Source organism: Cervus canadensis, chromosome 5 (genome assembly GCF_019320065.1).
Source record: "Cervus canadensis isolate Bull #8, Minnesota chromosome 5, ASM1932006v1, whole genome shotgun sequence".
Taxonomy (NCBI): Eukaryota; Metazoa; Chordata; class Mammalia; order Artiodactyla; family Cervidae; genus Cervus; species Cervus canadensis.
In genome coordinates this window covers 82,947,910-82,970,556 of record NC_057390.1, presented here as the reverse complement: position 1 = coordinate 82,970,556, position 22,647 = coordinate 82,947,910, and positions in this window count along the sequence as shown.

Here is a 22,647-nt window from a genome sequence, read left to right as displayed (position 1 = left end):
ACACTCTGACCTCACTTCTCACTACTCCCTGCCCCCCATTCCTCTTCAGCCATCCTGGCCCTCTTGCCGAAGATACTGCTCGGCAATGTCTCACAAGGTTACATGATGTCAGCAGCACACAGATAATAAACCACCAGTTTTCCACTGCTGAAATTCCGCCCATCTCCACTGGAGATACCTGCCCAATCTCAGTCTCAGGAAGAAAGACCTATTTATGAGCCCGAAGGGATGTCATGGCATTAATAAAATGAGTGCAGGCTGAGTGTCAGGCTTGCCCTTCTCAGCAAGTATTTTTTTCTCCATAACTGTTAGAAAAGACCATCAGAAGCGCTTTACTTCCAGCTGCCAGGACCAACATCACACCTTTGCTGCGGAGCTCAGGGGTATCCTGAGTCTCCAGCCCTCAGTCAGGTCTAGTCTGCGGGGACCTCGCTCACCTTGCCATTCCATTGATGAAATAGAAATGGCAGGAAATAGCTTCTCCGGAAAACTGGTGAGTACCTGTGTGCAAAGGGGAGAAAACCACAGGAATTCAGGGGTCTGTCTCTAAAATTCCTGGGGGTCCAGTGATCCAGTATCAAGACACCCCTCCAGGGTGAAGGTCCTCCCCGTTCATGCTCCCCACCCCTCATCCCCTGCCCCCCAGTCTCCTTCTCTGTTTCTTTCTTCATAGCACTTGTTGCTTTCTAACCTACCAGGTGCTGTGTTCATTTGCTTCAGTAGTGTTTGACTCTCTAGCCCCATGGATCATAGCCCACCAGACTCCTCTGTCCATGGGGATTCTCCAGGCAAGAATACTGGAGTGGGTTGCCATGCAACCCAGGGGATCTTCCTGATCCAGGGGATCTTCCTGACCCAGGGATCGAACCTGAGTTGCCTGTGCCTCCTCACTGCAGGCAGATTCTTTAGCACTGAGCCACTGGGGAAATTCAACATTTCAGGCAAGTGGAATCTTCCCAGAGCAGGATCGAACCTGTGGCGCCTGCAGTGACAGGCGGATTCTTAACCACTGGACCACCAGGAAAGTCTGGCCTACAGGACCTTAGTTGTGGCATGCGGGATCTAGTTTCCTGACCTGGGATCAAACCCAGGCCCCCTGCACTGGGAGTGCCAAATCTTAGCCACTGGACCACCCGGGAAGTAACCTAACCTACCATATATTCTACTTGATTATTATGCTTATTGTTTGTCGTTCACCTCCTTCACTAGAATGTCCCCTCCATCGGAACAAGGGTTTTGTCTGACTTGGTCCCTAATGAGTTCCAAGAGCCTCTAGGAATGCTGGTGCCTTGTGGACCCTTACGCGGGGGTCTTGTATCAGCCATCTGAGACCCATCCTTCACCTCCGCCCAGCTCTCTTCCCGGGGACACACCTGTGGGACCACGCAGCCTGTATGGTCAGGGAGAAGAGCCTCGGGCAGGAACCTTAAGGTCGGGGACTGATTTCTGACTCCCCACAAGCCACCTCAAGCAGGCTGACCCCCAAGCACGTGGTCTCCTCCACATGCTCTTTCCCTCAAGGATGGGATCACTTCCTTGTTCCTTCATGGGTAAGCTGCTACTCACTGCAGGTCACAAACTGTCCCCCAGGACCGCTTACATTCCATCTTGATAAACAATCCCTTTTTTTTTTAACTTTTTATTTTACACTGAAATATAGCTGATTAACAATGCAGTGACAGTTTCAGGTGATCAGCTCAGGGACTCAGTCATACATCTACATGTATCCACTCTCCTCCAAACTCCCTACCCCTCCAGGCTGCCACTGTCTGTCTTTTTTTTTTTTTTTTTTCACTGTCTGTCTTTGAATAGCACTATTTTGAATGTGTCATCTGATTCCTCTTGAGACCCCGATTGATACAATGATCAATACACTTCCACTGAATGACTGAAAGGCTCCACTGCCGTAAGATAACTGGATCACAGACCACGGGACTTTGTGATCCTGACTGTTCTTTCTTTTTTTCCTTTTTAAAAATTTTTATTTATTTGGCTGTGACGGGTCCTACTTACAGCATGCGGGCTTCCTTATTTGTGGCAGTTCAGTTCAGTTCAGTTGCTCAGTCGACTCTGCGAGCCCATGGACTGCAACACGCCAGGTCTCCCTGTCCATCACCAACTCCCAGAGTTTACTCAAACTCATGTCCATTGAGTTGGTGATGCCATCTGACCATCTCATCCTCTGTCAACCTCTTCTCCTGCCTTCAATGTTTCCCAGCATCAGGGTCTTTTCAAATGAGTCATCTCTTTGCATGAGGTGGCCAAAGTAATGGAGTTTCAGCTTCAACATCAGTCCTTCCAATGAATATTCAGGACTGATTTCCTTTAGGATGGACTGGTTGGATCTCCTTGCAGTCCAAGGGACTCTCAAGAGTCTTTTCCAACACCACAGTTCAAAAGCATCAATTCTTCAGCGCTCAGCTTTCTTTATAGTCCAACTCTCACATCCATACATGACTACTGCAAAAACCATAGGCTTAACTAGATGGACCTTTGCTGGCAAAGTAATGTCTCTGCTTTTTAATATGCTGTCTGAAAAGTGAAAGTGAAAGTGAAATCGCTCAGTCGTGTCTGACTCTTTGCGTGTCTAGGTTGGTCATAACTTTTCTTCCAAGGATTAAGTGTCTTTTGATTTCATGGCTGCAATCAACATCTGCAGTGATTTTGGAGCCCCAAAAAATAAAGTCTGCCACTGTTTCCACTGTTTCTCCATCTATTTGTCCTGAAGTGATGGGACCAGATGCCATGATCTTAGTTTCCTGAATGTTGAGGTTTAAGCCAACTTTTTCACTCTCCTCTCTCACTTTGATCAAGAGTCTCTTTAGTTCTTCTTCACTTTCTGCCATAAGGGTGGTGTCATCTGCATATCTGAGGTTATTGGTATTTCTCCCAGCAATCTTGATTCCAGCAGTAGTTGTGGCACTTGGTCTTAATTGCTCCAAGGCATGAGGGAATCTTAGTTTCCCAACCAGAGAGCGAACCCATATTCCCTGCATTGACAGGCAGATTCATAACCACTGGACAGCCAGGGAAGTCCTCCGACTGTTCTTCCTTTGCATGTTCTCCTGTATGATACTACTGAAGAGGTGCTCCCTCGCGATCTCTAGTATGAAATGCTGAGGAAGGCTAGGCAGGTTTTTTGGAGAGTCATGCACCTGGGGTTGGGGCCTGGGGTGGGGTGCGATTCTTGTAGGGATTAGAAAAGAAAGTTTGACTTTCTTTCCCAGAAATATTCCCAGCCAGCATGCCTGTGTTCAGGTTTCATTATGTACTTGAAAGAAGATCATTTCAAGGATCTGAGTGGGTTTTTACTTCTGGCCTCTACTCCTTTCCATGTGTGATTCTCCTGTTGCTTTTTGTGGAAAATTAAGTCCAGGGCCCTGGGGAGCTGCCTCACACTCATGCGTACACCAGCCCCTGCGATCAGAAGTCTCTGAGGCCAGACAGCAAATGACACAGACACTCCTGGTCACGTCTCTCCTCTGAAAAAAAAAGCACCCACACATTTACTTAGGGCTTCCCTGGTGACTCAGCTGGTAAAGAATCCGCCTGCAATGGGGGAGACCCAGTGGGTTCTATCCCTGGGTTGGGAAAGTCCCCTGGAGAAGGGAAAGGTTACCCACTCCAGTATTCTGGCCTGGAAAATTCCATGGACTGTATAGTCCACGGGGTCACAAAGAGTCTGACACGACTGAGTGACTTTCACTTCACTTTCACTTATTTTTCAGGAAAAGCATAGAAGATAAAAACTAAAGTAATACAAAAAAAATTTTTTTTTACTCTTGATTTCTTTTGAGGATTTTCTTCCTTCCTATCTCTCTCCCCTCTCCTCCTCCCTCCCCACTGCCTTCATTCTTTCCTTCCTTCCTTCTTTCTTTCCTTCATTCCATCCCATATGTTAAGAACTCAACTGCTGACCAGGGGGTTAGTTATAGGAAGAGAAAACGCTTGAGAGTCCAGCTGACCTGCTACCTAAGCGGGAAGAGAGGTCTCTCCCTGGAAATAACCTTCTGCAGGGGCAAGGCATGAACCTTTCTGATCCCAGAAGCTCAAAATTCACCAGGATGTTTAGCACGCAGACTGCTCTGTCTAGGCCACTTTAAAGGAGGGCAGGAAAGTGGATTTTGCCCCCTGGAACAGATACAGAATCTTTTCCCCAAGATGAATCTATACACAGACTGTAAATCTTTCACAAAATTTAGCTAAAACTGGATCACAGGCCTAAATATAAATACAAAAAAACCCCTAACATCCATAGACGACAACACAGGAGAAAATCTAGATGACTTCAGATATGATGATGAATTTTTAGGTATGAACCACGAGAGAAATAATTAATCAGCTAGACTTCATTCAATTTTAAAACGCTGACTTTGCAAAAGACAATGTCATGAGAATGAGAAGACAAGTCATTGGCTGGGGGAAAAAACAGTTGCAAAAAGCATGTCTGATAAAGGACTGCTATCTAAAATACACAGAGGGCTTTAAAAACTCAATAATAAGAAAACAAACTACCAAACTAAGAAACAGGTCAAAGACCTTTACAGGCACCTCACCAAAAAAGGACATGTCAACAGCAAATACACATAGGAAAAGATGCTTCACATCATCTGACATTAAGGGAGTGCAAATTAAAACAACCGAGAAATGCCATCACACACCCATGAGAATGCCCAAAATCCAGAAAAACACAGATGGCACCAAATGCCGGCAAGGATGCAGGGCAACAGGAACCCCCAGATGTTGCTGGCGGGGATGCAAAGTGGCACGGCGACTTGGGAAGACAGTTCGGCAGTTTCTTACAAAACCGTACCCTTACCATAGATATGATCCAGCAATCACGCTCCTTGGTATTTACCCAAAAGAGCTGAAAACATACCCACACAAAGCCCCGTGCATAGATGTTTACAGCAGCTCTATTCATTACTTCCAAAACTTGGAGCAACCCACATGTCCTTCAGCAAATGAATGAATAAATCAGCTGTGATACATCCAGTCAATGGAGTGTTACTCGGTGCTAAAAATCAATGCATTACTAAGGGAAAGGTGTCAACCTGAAAATGCTACATTACCTGTATGACATTCTGGAAAGCAAAAAAGCAATAGGGACAGTAAAAATAGCAGTGGTTCCCAGGGTTTCTGGGGGATGGATGAAAAACCAGAACACGGAGGATGCTTGGGACGCAAAAATATTCTGTGTGATACAGTAATGATGGATACATGTTGACATGCTATTATAGGCTGTCCAAGCCTGTGGAATGCGCATCGCCGAGTGTGAATCATCATATAGACTCGCAGGGGGACAATGATGTAGCATAGAGGCTCATCTATGGTGACAAACGTCCCACTAATCATGGGGGTGAGGGGTTGACTGGGCATATGTGAGCCGGGTGGGCGAATATATGGAAAATCTCTGTACCTTCCTCTCAGTTTTGCTACAAACCCAAAATTGCTCTTAAATGATAAAAAACTTTTGTTCACCCAAAAAATGCACAGACCTGCAGCCAAAGCCAAAGAACGCTCCTCTGGGGCTGTGCTGACCGCCTGTCCTGGGCCCCCACCCTGGGTGGTGTCGGGAGTGACCCTGTCCCCAGGGTGGGCACTGCGGGCGGCCTGTGCACCCAGATCTTGGGCTCAGCAGTTCAGGTGGTCCAGGTGGACAAACCTCTTGGCCTCCTGAGATTTTGAGGCTAAGTCAGCTCTCTGTTGCAGTTCCGGACCTCTCAGCAAGCCAGATGGTCCCCCGAACCTCACCCTGCCATGTCCACATCCTGCTGGGCCAGACAGGGGCAGTGGCCAGCCCAAGCCTGGCAGCCAGTACGGATGGCCCAGTTACCAGGCGCCCACACGGAACTCTCCACTGCTGTGTGCATGTGGGTTGTGATAAGAGTAGGCAAACATCCTGCAGGCCACGACGGCTGGAGGCTGCGGCTCCCAAGGGAGAAGGTGCCCCAGGGACAGAGGCTCCTCCCCTCCAGGAGGGTTCCCCGGGGGAGAAGCCATGGGAGAGGAGGAACCGCCCTTAGGGTCGGTTCTGCCTTTGATTCTCACAGGCCATGCTGTGATATGGGAGGGCGGGCGTCCTCATCCACTTCACAGAGGAACCAACAGGCTCAGAGAGGCTCAGCGGCCAGGCCCCACCATACAGCAGTGGACACGGCTGGCCAGCCTGTGGCCTTCCCCAGAGCCACAAGGCACCGGGTTTCTGAAGATGGCTGTGACCCTCCTCTCCAGTTTCCACCCTGCTCCCCATAGCTGACTCCCGTTTTCCATTTCTATTCTCATGGAGCCTGTCCTCCAACCTGGGTGGGCCCAGCTCGGCAGAAGCGGGCTGGACGCCCCTTCAGTCTAAACCAGCTGCTTCCCTTCCCACTCCCTCTGGGTTGCGTGGGGGCCGTGAGGGGTATCTAGTGACCCCCAGCTCTGATTTCCAATGGCAACCATCTCTGGGTAGCCCACAGAAGGTGCGGGTCGGCAGGAGGAGCAGGTGGCCCCGGGCCGGCCCACCCCAGGAGGGTACTGTCTGGGGAGACATGATCCAAGTGCCTTTACTCTTTAGACAGGGTTTCCTGAAGGTCTGTGATTGTATTTGAAATAGCTGAGCGAAAGTCTCCATCTAGTCAGGCCAACGTCTGGGATTCCTCAGTTGATTATATGCGTCGTGTCCGACTCTTTGCGACCCTGTGGACTGCAGACCCCTAGTCTCCTCTGTCCATGGCATTCTCCAGGCAACAATACTGGAGTGGGCTGCCATTTCCTCCTCTGGGGGATCTCCCTGACGAGGGATCTTACCTGTGTCTCCTTCATCTCCTGAATTGGCAGGCGGGTTCTTTACCACGAGTGCCACCTGGGAAGACTGGGATTCCCCAGAGACAGTTTCTATCGAATGGGTTTTCTTTTTTTGGGGCCTCTGTATGAGCCATACTTTCTTATTTCTTCTCATGTCTTACAATTTATTTTGTTGCTGAAACTGAGTATTTTCGATAATAAAACTTGGTTCCTTGGGCAATCAGCTTCCTCTCCTTGCACGCAGTAGCCTGGAAGGGGTGGACAGGCCCATTAGCAGGGAAACAGAGGTGGACAGACCCACTGGGGGGAAACTCTCAAACTGAGCCCTGACCCACCTCTCCTTTCTGTCCCGTATCTCCTCCAAGAGCCTCTGCCCTTTGCATGGAGGGATGGACGGTTAGCTCTGAGGGGCCTCACATCCATGGATCCCCTATCGCACCCCCATCCACCTGAGTCTCTGTCCCCAGAAAGCCCTCCCATTGTGAAGTCAGTCCCCGAGGCTGCAGAAGCCTGGGTCAGAGACAGCAGCAGCCCCGGGGCCTCCGCCCACCCGCCCGCCAGCACAGCAGATGCAGCCCTGGCCTCCTCGAGGTCGTGCGGCCTCCCCTGGGTGGCTGACAGCCAGCCCAGGGCCGGCCTGTGGGTGTCTGGCCCAGCTGGCCGCCAGCCATCCTCCGCCCACCGGCCCTGGAGCGAGGCCACCGCCGGCGCGACGCTCTGACCTTTCCCCCACTTCCCGATCCAGCCTCCAGATGCTTCCAGGTCCCCGAAGCCAACAGGAATCACGTGCGGCCGGCTCCTGCCTCCCCTCTCAGGCTTGGGCCTGACGGCGGCACGAGTGAGCAGGGAGGGCCTGGTCGCAGGCCTGCAGGATTTGGACCACCCCGGTGCCCCCCTCCATCCAGCACCTGCCCCGCCACCGTTGGGCTCCTTCGGCCCCTGATGTCCTCCTCTCTCAGGCGTCAGTCCTGAGGGCAGGCTCAGTGACCCATGTTCTCACGCTGCCCACGCTGTGGGTGGTCCTCCTCCCAGGACCCTCCTGGCGGCTCGAGCCTCTGTCATCTGCTTGGAGTTCCCTGAACACTCCCAGGCCCAACTCTCGGCTCCTCATCCAGGGTCACAGCGCCACAGGGCTCCCCAAATCCTCACTGTCCAGACCCTGTCCCTGAGACAGACAGAAATAGTGCTTCTCTTCCCGTCAGGCCCGTGACCCCTCAGGGATGGGGGGCTTTGCCAGAGAGCCACGACCAGGTGGCAGGGCCAGGTGAAAACATAGCCCCAGCCACAGCCTGAGATGCAGATGGAGAAACCGAGGCATATAGAGGTAAGCAGGGGCCAGAGAGCCTGAGCCTGGTGACCGCAGCCCCACACCCGCTTAGACCCTGAAGCACAGGGCAGGAGTCGGGGATTCGGGATGGATTTGGTCCCAACTCTCTTACACCTCCATAAAATTGGATAAAAAATATATAATTAAACTTAAAGATAGTTGGGAAGGAAAGTCGTTTTTGTTAATTGTTGTTGATTTAAATACTTTATTGAGGAAGACACTAAACATACGCAAAAGTAGACAGAACAGTGTGGTGAACTCCTATGTAACCGTGATCCAGCTACAATAATGCCCATTTGACCGGGGGTCAGCAAGTTACAGCCTAAGAGCCAAGGTCAGCCCACTACTTGTTTTTATGAATAAAGTTTTAAGAATAGTTTTTTCAGTCACTCATAAAACCGTCAATCCCATTACCCAAATGCTATCACGACTGATGTTCTAGTCAATTTCTGACTTTTGAATTCTCTTTTTATTTTCTCGTAAATCTAGCTTAAGGACTTCCCAGGTGGCTCAGTGGTAAAGAATCCACCTGCCAATGCAGGAGATGCAAATTCAATCTCTGGGTCGGGAAGATCCCCTGGAGAAGGAAATGACAACCCACTCCGGTATTCTTGCCTGGAGGATCCCATGGACACAAGAGCCTGGCAGGCTATACAGTCCATGGGGTCACAAAGAGTCGGACACAACTGAGTGACTAACACTTTTTTCACTTTTCCAGTTTCTGTGGTGTAAGTATTCTCATGAGGGCTGACCTCAAGCTACGATATGACACCACCAAACGTGGGCTGGAGGGGGTGTGCACACTCGGGGTGCCAGCCGGCTCAGGCCACCGTGGCTCTCCTCCTTCTGGCAGGCGACAACCACAGAGGTTGGAGGTGAGTGGGCTCCAGGCAGGTGACGTGTGTGGCCAGGAGCCCTTTTTTCACAGGCACTCAGAGTTCCAGCTCAGCCTTACCTTAGTGGAGCCCACATGTCTTGGCATGTATTGTCTGTTTGCTGTGCTTCTTTGTTGCACATGGGGAAAGAACTTGGGCTATGCCCTGCATCAGCTGCTTCTTGCCCTCTGTGGTGTGGAAGCAGGGCCCTCAGCGTGAGAACTGGGGCTCCTCTTCTCCCCCTGTGGGCAGGCAGATGCTTCGGGAGCAGCAGATAGGCTGTCTCTAAGGCCAGGGTGCCAGGGCTGCCCAGAGGAGGCAGCTCTGAGCACCAGCTGTTAGCTCAGCCCCTGGGTTCCATGGGGTCTGCAGGAGCAAAAGGCACACATCTGTGTGAAGCCCTGGAGACGGGGGAGCCTGCCTTGCCCCCCAGACCCCACCACCACTGCCCAACACACACGCACAGAGGCCTAAAGGGAGAGGGACAGGAGCAGGGAGGACTGAACCAGGGCAACGGTCTGGGGGAGGCTGGTGGCCCCTGAAAGCTGCGATCACTGAGGCTGAGACTGCCCCTTGCCTCTCGCCACCAGATCCTCAGCAGCTCTCGGCCTCTGGGTGTGATGGTTCGTCTTCCCTGTCAACTTGACCAGACTCTCATCACCAGTTAGTCCATCAACGCTAACCTAGAGGGTTGCTGGGAAGGGATTTTGTCCATGTGGTTAATGTCCACAGTCAGGTGGCTTCAAGCAAAGGAGGTTGCTCTCCGTAATATGAGTGGGTCTCTTCCAACCAGCGAAAGGCCTTATAGCAAAGCTGAGGTCACCCTGAAGAAGAAGAAATTCCACCTGTGTCTGCAGTGGTAGGTCATGCACAAGAGGGTCCAGCCTGCCACCTGTCCTGTGAATTTCTAACTCACTTAACCAGCTCCCACAATTGTGCAAGTCACCTCCTTGTAATAAGTATCTTTCATGTTCTCTCTCTCTCCATATATATATGTAATATTACACAACATATATCATACATGATAATACATATTAATAATAATATACTGTATGTGGAAATCTCACACTCGTTGTTGTTTTAGCTGCTAAGTCGTCCGACTCTTTGCCACCCCATGGACTGCAGCCCGCCAGGCTCCTCTGTCCATGGGATGCTCCAGGCAAGAATACTGGAGTGGGTTGCCATTTCCTCCTCCAGGGGATCTTCCCAGATCTGAGACTGAACTCATGTCTCTTATGTCTCCTGCATTGGCAGGCGGGTTCTTTACCACTAGTGCCACCTGGAAAGCCCTTATGTTGGTATACTTTTCAGCAGAAAACAAAAAAAAAGCCCAAATTATTGTCTGCCTCCCACCCCTCCCTCCCACACCAACACACCCACACCCAACCACACACACACACACACACACACTCCTTTAGGCTTCCTTTTCTCTTTCCTCTTTGAGGCTCAGCTCAAACATGGCCAAGAGGCAGGGTTCTGACCCCAGGATGAAGTGCTGGTCTGCCTTGGGCTCCACACTCCCCACACAGTTCCTCTGGCCCAGCCTCCAACACCTGGTCACCCCATGTCCTCCGGACTGTGGACTCTGGGACACCAGCAAGGCTTACTCTCTGGAACCCTGAGACCAGCTCCGGGCTGGCCATCAGCAAGGGTCTGTTGAAATGAATGAATGAATGTCACTTTCCGGATGGGAGTGGGGGTCGTTGAACCCTTCTGTGTCTTCTGAAGGAAGAACAGCATCTCCATGTGAATGGAGTGTGATCTTGGGAACAAATGCTTCCCAACCCTCCTCTCCAGTTTGGACTGCCAGAGCATCTGGGGTTCAGCTGATGCTTGCTGGAATCCACAGAGGCTGGCTGGACTATTTTATCTGTGCTTCTGCCAGTCTACTACCACCATACCAACCCAGTCCTCTCCTACCCCAGAGAGGGAAACCCCAGAGGCTGGGGCCAAAAGGAGCCTGCCTCGCTAACCTCTCCCCAGTGGCTGCAGAGCCCAACAGCCCGGGTGTGTCCCTCGGCAGGGGAAGTGGGCCAGGCCCACCCAGAGGCTGCGGAGGGATTGCCCAGGGTGGGGCGCTTCCTGCTTTCGGGGTACCAGACAAAGCCCTCGGAGGGCCCTGCGGGAACAGAGGCTTCCAGGGCCCCTTCCCACCTGCCTGCGCCTTGAGTAATGCTCTGGGCCTGTGACACCCTTGTTCCTCCCTTCCTTCCCGGCCCGGAACTGTGAAGGGAGCCAGGAAGCCGGAGGGTGGGGAGCTTGCATGATCTCCCAGCTTTGCTCTGAGACAGCTAAGGGCCTTCCCTGGCAGTCCAGCAGCTAAGACTCCACACTCCCAGTGCACAGGGCGTGGGTTTGATCCTTGGTCGGGGAACTAAGATCCCACATGCTGCATGGCACTGCCAAAAAGAAATTGAAATGGCTGAGCAATGAAGTGCGTGTGTGTCCAAAACAGCTCAAAGGCCTGGCTGTAGGATGGGGTGCCCTCCGAGAGTGCCCTGGGACCATCCCAGCTGAGGCCGGCCTGACACCCTGGCCTCCTCACCTGGCTGCCCACCCTGGGGGTGCAAGCTCAGTGGCCTCCTGCCCTACACCAGGGATCTGGGTGCCTTCCTCTATTCCTGGGGACTCTGGCCCCTGCCCCTGCCAGGGTTTCTGGGGGTCCCACGTCCAGGGTGATGGGTGCTGTCCCAGTGTGGGGATCCCAGCTGCCCCCTCTCCCCCAGACATAGAATAAAAAGTTCCCCCTCTCCCCCAGCATCATAAATGGGTCTGACATGAGGGGGAGTTTGGGCCCAGCCAAACCAGAGAAATCACCTCTCTGGATGGGGGCTCATCTGACACCCTGTAAGGACCATGCTTTGTGAGCATCACCTCTAATACCTAACACAACCCTGCTAGGGAAGTGTGACTGCTCCCATTTTAGTTGAAGAAATTGACCTCCTAAAGACAGTGGTCCCTGCCTAGGGGATCATGAGGCGAAAACGAGGGGAAAGCGTTTGTAAATGTGTGTGTGTAAGAGATCATCGCTACAGCCCACATGCCCCACTCTTGACTCAGGCAGCCTAAGATCTGGGGTCAGGCCTGGAGATCATACAAAGCAGAGGTCAAGAGGTCCCTTCTCAGGAGAGACTCAGGCCTCCTTAGGTCTGTGATCACTGCCCAGGCCGGGGGCCCAGACCCTGGCAAGCCATCCTCCCACAGGGTTGGAGGAGCTATGTCACCTGGCAGACACCATGGCTCCTCAAATTTCCTCCTGAGCCCAACAGCTAAGGTGTCCAGGTGGGGAGGGCCCGAGCCCTCAGGAAGCCCCGTAAAGGAGCCCGGGAGGAAACGAGCGGAGTGGACCACATGGATGCAGTCCGGAAGTGTGAAGGCAAGCAAGGCCCCGGAGGGCTTGGCTGGGCTGGTGAGTTAGGATTTCCTGCTGAGGCTCACTGCCCTGGGGGTTAACCCCTGCATGAGCCGGTCAAAGTAATGCAGAGGAGGAACTTGAGTTTCTCCCAGAATCCTTGGCCAGCCAGTGGGGCCACCAACTTGGTAGACCCCTGAAGTGAGGCCATGCATGATCTTCAGAATGACTCCCTGGCAGGCTCTGCACTTACCCGGTTGGCACGTATGCTGGAGTCGGGGTGCCAAGCTAAGCCTGCCTCTCGAGGACTTGTGGTACCTGCTAACAGCAGACAGTGTGGCCACTTAGGCAAGAGCTTGGTAAAGACACGCCGATGCAGAGGCTGCTGCTCCCTGTGAGGAAGGGCTGCCGTGGGCAGTAAGACAGTCTGTAGGCACCGAGGGGTCCTTGGGAGGAACCACCCAAGGCTGTGGAGTCAGTGTGGCCCTGAGCCCCTAGAATCTCAGGACTGGCCCTGGGGCCCCAGCAGCCAGCCCACTGTCGGCGGGAATCCACACCCCAGTGGATTTCTGCCCTGTCTGGTGTGGGCGCATCTCAAGTTGGGGAGCTCACCCTTCGCAGGGCAGTTCCTGCGATTTGTTACAATCCTAACACATATTCCCATTCGCTGTAGAAAGGCAGGGGAAGGGGACGACGGAGGACGAGATGGCTGGATGGCATCACCGACTCAATGGACATGAGTTTGAGCAAACTCTGGGCGATGGTGAAGGACAGGGACGCCTGGCATGATGCAGTTCAGGGGTCACAAAGAGTCAGACACGACTTAGCGACTGAACAGCAACACCGTTATCACCACTTTCCTTGTGAGCCTCCTTTATCAGTTCAGTTCAGTTCAGTCACTCAGTCGTGTCTGACTGCTTGCGACCCCACGGACTACAGCATGCCAGGCCTCCCTGTCCATCTCCAATTGCCGGAGTTTACTCAAACTCATGTCCATTGAGTCGGTGATGCCATCCAACCATTTCATCCTCTGTCGTCCCCTTCTCCTCCTGCCTTCAATCTTTCCCAGTATCAGGGTCTTTTCAAATGAGTCAGTTCTTCACATCAGGTGGCCAAAGGATTGGAGTTTCAGCTTCAGCATCAGTCCTTCTAATGAATACTTAGAACTGATTTCCTTTAGGATGGACTGGTTGGACACAAGACAGCTTTTTAATCACCATTTATGAATAGTCATGTGGCAGGCATCTTTGACGAATAGTTACATAAGCATCAGCTCATGTAAGCCCCAAGACATTCCTAGAAGTAAATATTTTACCATCCCAATTTTACAGAAGAGCAACCTGGGGCTCAGAGAGGCTAAGCAACCTGCCTAAGGTCACACAGGTACTGAGCTAAGTCCATGAGAGCTGGAAGTGTGTCACACTCATCTCTTCCCAGTGGCTGACAGAGCATCAGGCTTCAATGTGAACTTGCTTGCACTTCAACAGAAACAGCAAAACTCTGAGCCTGTTGTTGTCCCTGCCCCGGGGAGCTGAGCGCAGGGGTCAAGTCCTCCCATCTCCCCGCCCTGGGTCTCTGGAGGCTCCCATGGTGCTGGCCCCAGCAGAGTCAGGGTTCCGGGAGAGAAGGCTCCCATCACTCAGCATCCCTGCCCAGCAGGAGGGAGATAGAAAGGCAGTGAAGACGGCTCGCACACTGTGAGCCTGAGCCAGTGTGTCCCTCAGAGCCCACGATGGGCAGGGACGCAAGGGAGCCGGGGGATCCGACAGTGACACGGAACTGGAAAGGCGTCGGGGCAGGGGCTCCAGGCAAACCAAGCACAAGGCATTTTCTAACTCATCCTGGATAAGCAGTTTACTCCTGTCTTGGCCCCGTCCACATGGGCCTGCTGTGAGGTCAGAGGTCTGGGTTCAGGAAAGAGATAGACGGGAAGTGGTAAACACAGCAACTGTCACCAAAGAGATGCCACACGGGACACTGAGGGGGAGGGGCACTGCCTGAACCTGGGTCAGGGGCTTCATGGGGGAGACGAGGGGCTTCAGGGCAGAGAAGAAGCCATGGGGAGCAGGAGCTGCCGCCCAGGGGTCCCCTGGTTTCCCAGGAAGCGGCTGGCAGTAGGGCCAGCCCACCTGAGGGATGGCGGCAAACCCCCTGGTGCCGCTGTACTCAGCTCTGAGCTGGAAGCTGACAGCTCCTTCGAGGATTAAAATCCATTCCTATGTTGAGTCATGCCAGCTTGGGACCACTGAGGTGATATAATGCAACTGAGGCTGGATCTGGCACTGTTGGAGGGCAGCAGTCAGAAGCGGGCATCCGGGCAGGACCCCTGCAGGGCCAACACAAGCCCCCTGCGAGACACTTCTCAACTGGCCACTCTGCCAATGTGTCGAGCTGCTGTCCAGCTGACCCTGCTGCCCGCCTGGGCTGTTGCCAGCATCACACTGGACCATTGGGGAAGCCGGGCTGGCAGCACACCCAGGTACAGGCCGCTGGCCAGGCAGACAGGCTGGGCGGCCACAGGACACTTGGGAGACTGCCCGCCCGGCCAGCAGGTTTGTTGTGCTGTTGCCTAATGCTGCACTGACCTCCGAGGGCTTTTTTCTGGGGCTGGCTGTTCTCAGGACAGTGGCCCTGTGGCATCCATGCAGGGGGCCTTGTAAGGTGGTGGAGGGCATGGAGCCGGGATGTGTGGGTTCTGGTCATTTGAGAGTGATCTGGATGAGTGGTTTCCATTCTCTGGGTCTGTTTCTCTTCCTACAAAATGAGGAGGGTGGACAAGAGGACTGCTTCTCGCAGCTGGGTCCCTGGAGCAGTGACAGCAACAACATCCGGGAACTTATCAGAAATGCTGGTTCTCCGACACCATTGGAGACCTGCTGTATCAGACACACGGGGTGGACCCAGCACTCTGTTTTGACACAGCCCCCAGGGCATACCGGTGCTGCTCACGTGTGAGAGCCGCTGGACTGGCTACTCTCCCCAGGTCTCAGGTCTTCTGCCAAGCCTATTTCCACCTTTAGCACCCTCTGCATATGCACAGGTGAGGTGTGTCATCAGCAGTGAGACGGCACCTCCATTCCCTGGACAGCTACCTCCCCCGTGTCCCTTAACACCAGCTCCGATAACCTCTTACGGAAACAGCCCTCCCGCCAGCTCGCAGGCAGAGCCTGCAAGGTCCCCTCTGCCTGCCCGCTCCCCCGCTCCCCACACGGTCCTCATTCATGGGTCAGTCTTTCCTGCCAAATGGTGGGACCAAAGAGCAGGGGTGGGTCTGGTCCCCCCGACGGTCCCCCTGCACCAGGCAGACAGCAGGGCCCTCCTTCCCCACGGCTCCACAGGCTGCCCAGCCCGCTCTCTCAAGACCCCACCATCGTCCCCTAAGGGAAGCCTCCAAGGGCCCAGTGTGCCCACAGTCCCACCCTGGAGCTCTCCTTTGGCAAATGGTGCAGGTTGTAGACTACGTGGCCACTCTACCCCAGGACCAGGGGCCTGACATACACAGAGCCCAGTTCTCCCTCTTAGGTTTGAAGATGCAATACACAGATGTGTATCCTGGCCTCCTGGGGACACACAGAGACGACAGAGCACAGCATGAAGGAGTGTGTGTGTGTGTGTGTGTGTGCGTGTGTGTGCGTGTGCACACAAGCACGTACAGAAGGAGCTGACTGTCCCCTTTGTCTGCTGGGAGCCACAGAGGCCCCCTCCCAAGTCCACTCGAACTCACAAGTGCTCTTAGGGCCCGTTTGCAGGAGGAGATGGTTGGGAGAAAGAAGCAGGGGCCATGAGTCTGAGACATGAGCCTGGCTCCACCTATGCCAGCCACGGCTGCTTCACGTCCCTAGTCCTCAGTTTCTGCCCCATTTTATAGATGAAGAAACCAAAGGTGTTAGATGCCTGCTGTCAGGTTGGTGGGTCAGTCACTCAACAGGTGGGAGATTGGTGGGTCAGTGATTCATGAATCATCCACTAGTCAATCATCGATGAGGTCATTTGGTCAACCAGCTTGCGGGTAAAGCGACTGGTCGGTTTATAGCATGTTCTGGTCCTTGTGTGGCTTCCAGCCAGTGGGCTCAGCCAGGACGAAAAGCAGGAAGGATGGGCTGGACTCAGGCCTCACAGGCGGCCAGCTCTCCCCTCCCAAGTCTGCTCTTCCCTGTCCTCCCACCCACCCTGCCGCACTGCGGGCAGGGAGAGCAGTCTCCAGACTCGCTTTGTTCCTCTTGGCTCTGCAGCTGGGCTCAGGCCAAAGACTGAAATACTCAAGGGCTGGCAGAGCCTGGGCCAGCCAGTCTGCAACCCAAGGAGGGGATGCTGAGGGTCAGGAGAAAGAAAGAGTCCACGCCCCCACCGCCTCTGCTGTGGGTCCTTGACTCTTCGTGGCTGCCAGGCCCAGAGCAGGGTGAAGTGCCAACCATCTGTTTCTGACTAGGCCTTCAAATCAGCTCCTTCCATTTCAACATGAAAAGAGGGCCAGCCCTTGTAGAACCATGGTAATCCAAGGTGGAATGGCGCTTCGGAAGCATCTAGTCCAGAAATTCCCAGATGTGGGCATTTCACTGACCATAAAATTTCAGAACAATTTTGAGGGCGCTGTCTTAGGGTTGCCAGTGCTTTGTTCTCACAAGTTAGAGTATGACGTACCATCTACTATCACCAGCTCTTCCTAAAAGACATGACATCTCACAAGAAAAAAAACAGGTTTAATAACAAATTAATGATAGTCTGAATAAATGATAGTCCTTCTGTACTTGACTATATGAAAAAAATGCATTCCTTGCACTTATTTTTCTCATTCATAACCAAACAATGAAAACTAACTTGATCACAATTCACGGCTGATTAGAATCAAAGAGCTTTTTGAAATCAAGATGGCTTTTTTAATATAATATCTTGTTTTAGACTCTTTTTAAAAATTCATTAACTTTTGGTTGTTCTGGGTCTTCTTTGCTGTGTGCGAGCTTGTCTCGAGATGTGGCTAGTGAGGGCTACTCTTTGTTGCGGTGCGCAGGCTTCTCATTATGGTGGCTTTTCTTGTTGTGGAGCACACACTCAAAGGTGCTCAGGCTTCAGCACTTGCGGCTCAGGGGCTCATCAGTTGTAGCTACTAGGCCCTTGAGCATGGGGCTCAGCAGTTGTGATCCATGGGCTGCTGCTTTGCGGCATGTGGGATCTTCCCGGACTAGCGATGGAACCCTTGCACTGGCCGGCGTTTTCTTATCCACTGTGCCACCAGGGAAGTCCATGATGGCTTTTAAATACATGAAAAACCCTCAAGAAAACTCCACCAAAGAAATGCAATCAACTGTTACAAGCTGTCATTTTTTCGACTTAGCTTGGTAGAAGTCAGAATATTTGAGAAGGCACATTATTAGTGAAGCATAGGGGAACGTCTTTCCAGCTTATTTTTGACAGGGTCAATGGACACAAAAGCATGTTTGCTAGGGCAATTTGACAATTTCCCTCAATTAAAAATGCACCTACCCATGCTAGTAAAGTAATGCTCAAAATTCTCCAAGCCAGGCTTCAGCAATACATGAACCATGACCTTCCAGATGTTCAAGCTGGTTTTAGAAAAGGCAGAGGAACCAGAGATCAAACTGCCAACATTCGCTGGATCATCGAAAAAGCAACAGAGTTCCAGAAAAACATCTATTTCTGCTTTATTGACTCTGCCAAAGCCGTTGACTGTGTAGATCACAATAAACTGTGGAAAATTCTGAAAGAGATGGGAATACCAGACCACCTAACTTCCCTCTTGAGAAATCTGTATGCAGGTCAGGAAGCAACAGTTAGAACTGGACATGGAACAACAGACTGGTTCCAAATAGGAAAAGGAGTATGCCAAGGCTGTATATTGTCACCCTGCTTATTCAACTTATATGCAGAGTACATATGAGAAACGCTGGGCTGGAAGAAGCACAAGCTGGAATCAAGATTGCCGGGAGAAATATCAATAACGTCAGATATGCAGATGACACCACCCTTATGGCAGAAAGTGAAGAGGAACTAAAAAGCTTCTTGATGAAAGTGAAAGAGGAGAGTGAAAAACTTGGCTTAAAGCTCAACATTCAGAAAACTAAGATCATGGCATCTGGTCCCATCACCTCATGGGAAATAGATGGGGAGACAGTGGAAACAGTGGCTGACTTTATTTTTGGGGGCTCCAAAATCACTGCAGATGGTGACTGCAGCCATGAAATTAAAAGACGCTTACTCCTTGGAAGGGAAGTTATGACCAACCTAGACAGCATATTAAAAAGCAGAGACATTACTTTGTCGACAAAGGTCCGTCTAGTCAAGGCTATGGTCTTTCCAGTAGTTATGTATGGATGTGAGAGTTGGACTATGAAGAAAGCTGAGTGCAGAATTGATGCTTTTGAACTGTGGTGTTGGAGAAGACTCTTGAGAGTCCCTTGGACTGCAAGGAGATTCAACTAGTTCATTCTAAAGGAGATCAGTCCTGGGTGTTCATTGGAAGGACTGATGTTGAAGCTGAAACTCCAATATTTTGGCCACTTGATGCAAGAGCTGACTCATTTGGAAAGACCCTGATGTTGGGAAAGATTGAAGGCAGGAGGAGAAGGGGACGACAGAGGATGAGATGGTTAGATGGCATCACTGACTCAATGGACATGAATTTGGGTAAACTCTGGGAGTTGGTGATGGACAGGGAGGCCTGGTGTGCTGCGGTTCATGGGGTTGCAAAGAGTCAGACACGACTGAGCAACTGAACTAAACTGAGGTATCAGAATTCTCAAAGCCGCTTTAGTCCTAACAGCCCCAGACTGGAAACAGTCCTGATGCCAATGGACAGAAGAACAGGTGGCTGGGCATACACACCGAGGAAACTAGATCTGAAAGAGACATGTGCACCCCAATGTTCATCACAGCACTGTTTATAATAGCCAGGACATGGAAGCAACCTAGATGCCCATCAGCAGACGAATGGATAAGGAAGCTATGGTACATATACACAATGGAATATTACTCATCCATTAAAAAGAATTCATTTGAATCAGTTCTAATGAGATGGATGAAACTGGAGCCCATTATACAGAGTGAAGTAAGCCAGAAAGATAAAGACCAATACAGTATACTAACGCATATATATGGAATTTAAAAAGATGGTAACGATAACCCAATATGCAAAACAGAAAAAAAGAGACACAGATGTACAGAACAGACTTTCGGACTCTGTGGGAGAAGTCGAGGGTGGGATGTTCTGAGAGAACAGCACTGAAACAGGTATACTATCAAGGGTGAAACAGATCACCAGCCCAGGTTGGATGCATGAGACAAGTGCTCAGGGCTGGTTCACTGGGAAGACCCAGAGGGATGGGATGGGGAGGGAGGTGGGAGGGGGGATCGGGATGGGGAACACATGTAAATCCATGGCTGATTCATGTCAATGTATGGCAAAAACCACTACAATATTGTAAAGTAATTAGCCTCCAACTAATAAAAATAAATAATAAAAAAAAAAGAATACATCATCAAGAACATGAGAAAGTATGCAGCCAAGAAAGGAAGATGTGGGAAGTGGGATCTTACAAAGAAAAAGTCTTCTATAAAACAACTGCCTTCAAGTCAAGTCAGTAATAAAATTCCTACATAACAAAAAAAAAAAAAAAAAGAAGAAGAACAGGTGGATAGATCGTGCTGTATTTTACAGCAAGAATAATAAATGATCTCAACTACACACAACTCCATGCCAGACCTCAAAGAGAACAAACTGTTATGATTCACTTGATACAAGTTTCAATACAGGCAAAGGCATCCGATGGTGTTAGAAGTCAAGACAGGCATTATCCTGGGTGGCATCTACAACTCTGCTAACACTCTGTTTCTTGAGCTTCATGCCATGACACATGTGTGTTTGCCTCATACATCTAAGTTTTTGCATTTTCTGATATCTAAGCTATACTTTGACAAAATTTATCAAAAGGGGAAAAAAATGGGAAAAGAAATGCAAGGGACTTTCCTGGTGGTCCACTGGCTGGGTCCACGCTCCCAATGCAGCGGGCCCAGGTCCAATATTTGGTCAGGGAACTAGATCCCACAAGCCGCAGCTAAGAGTTAGCATGCCTCAACTAAAGATCCCATGTGCTGCAACTAAGACCCAGTGCAGCCAAATAATTATTTTAAAAAAGAAATCCAAGGGCATGTTCAGCAATTCCAATTCTAGGAAATTATTCTTGCATGTGGATGATGTCCTGGAAAACTGGAAATAGCCTAAATTCCCTGGTGATTAAAGCAGGAGTGGTTAAGTACAACAGCCACATAACGGAATAGTTACTTAACCATGATAAAACACAAGAGTGATCTTTGTTTACAGACATGCAACAGCCTCCAAGACGCATTGTGAAATCAGCCAGCAAGATTCAGCAGGTGCATAGATCATTATCCTCTGTGTAAAAGTATTTCTGTATATACACAGATTCTGGGAGGACCCAAGAGAAGTGGTGGGAGTCTAGCTGGTGGCAACATGCTCCGTTGTATACAGGAGGCCCAGTCTGCCTGCTGGACTGCGCCCTCCCCTAGACACTGTGGGGCCTGGTGCCAATGAGGGATTTGGTGATGGCTCAGAGTGAATGACTTGTGCCTGTCTTCAGTTTATAAGCATGTCAATATCTCACTGACTATAAGAAGGACCAGAATGTGGGGTCTGGCAGCAACCTCAGCTTGGGGTGAGTGTGTGTGTGTGTGTGTGTGCACGCGCGTGCTTGTGCATGTGTGTGCGGGGATGAATACAAAGGCGTCATGGAAAAGCAGCAACTGGGTAAAAGTGGTGGAGAAAGGAGGAGGGACGACCATAAGACCTGTCCGTCCGTCACATGGACACATATAGGAAGGACAATGCCTTATGCCTGCAGAGCCCTGAGCCAGCCTGCTGTCCAGGGAGCAGGCACTGAGCTGCTGGTGAGAGGAGCTGCTACTGTAGATTTCCAGAGGGCGGCAGCCACCTCTTCTACAGCGACAAAGCCAGCCATGTGGCCTGGCCACACTGGCAGAGCTGGCGTTTGCATCCAGGTTTGACCTCAAAATCCTGCACTTAGCACCTGGCTGAGCTGACTTGCCATTCAGGGGTCAAGAAGGGCTTCACTGAGGAGTCACACTGAAGTCTTAGAGAGTAAAAGTGGAGAAGGGAAGGGGTGTTCCAGGCAGAGGGAATGCCACTTACAAAGTAGAAGAGAGTGACTTCATGTGGTGTAGGGGACACGGGACTCTGTGCTGGGGCTATGGGTCAGGAGGGAAAAGGATTTGGGGAACTGGTTTGAATGGTGCAGGAAGCTCTGGCAAGGGCCTGGTTACGCAGAGTCATGGAGTCCCACCTAAGGAGTAAGCCTCAGTCCCATAGCTCTTTGGATTCCAAACTGAGGGTTTCATAACATCTCTACTTCTGGAAGATCATTCTGGCAGTGAGATGAGAGGCAGGCTGCAGGCGATGAAGCTAAGGGCAGAGAGACCCATTGGGAAGCAGTGGAATAATTCAGGTGAGAAAAGGAGAAAAGATGGTGGCTTGAAGCACAGCAGGAGTAGGCAATGGAGAGAAGTTAAGAGTTTGAGGGGTATTTAGGAAGAACAACAACACAAAGTAACTGGCAGAAGAAAGCAAGTGTAGGTAAGGGAAGGGTCAAAGGTGACTCAGATTTCTGGATGAAGGGATGAGGTACCTGGTGGGTTTCCTTCCGGAGATGAGAAATCCAGACTGTGGTAGACGGAAATTCTGTTTCAAGGACATTGAATTAGAGGTGTCTGCAGGATGTCCAAGGTTCGAGTGGGTGTGGGGGAGATGGTGCTGGCCTTCATTCACTCATTCAACCAATGGTTACTGTGCTTGCACTGAACCTGGCACCGGAGGTTCACGGTGAATCAGACAAGGGTCCCTAACTACTTGGGAGGAGGGTTCCTTCTGGTCGAGAGACAGTCAACAAATAACTAAAGAAACAGAAAGGTTACAGGCCATGAAAGGTACTGGGAATGACCTGAAGATGAAATGGACAGAAGCCGGAGGCCAGCTTATCATCCCTCTGCCCAACAGAGCAGGCCTGTCGCGGAACAAGCTGGCCAGAGCCCTGGGCCCCATCTGCTTACTTATCCGTACAAGTCGGAGGGCCTGGTGCTCTGGTGGCCTGTTCCTTAGGCTCCGGGATTCTTTTCCTAGGAGCCAGTCCCAACAGGGAAGGTTTCCTTTCCTTTCCTTTCACCTGCTCTCAGCTTTTAGGGCCGAGGTTTTCTGACCGTGGCCTCTGGACCGTGAACTGTGCCAACCCATATCCGAGCTCAGCAAGCATGGGTCACGT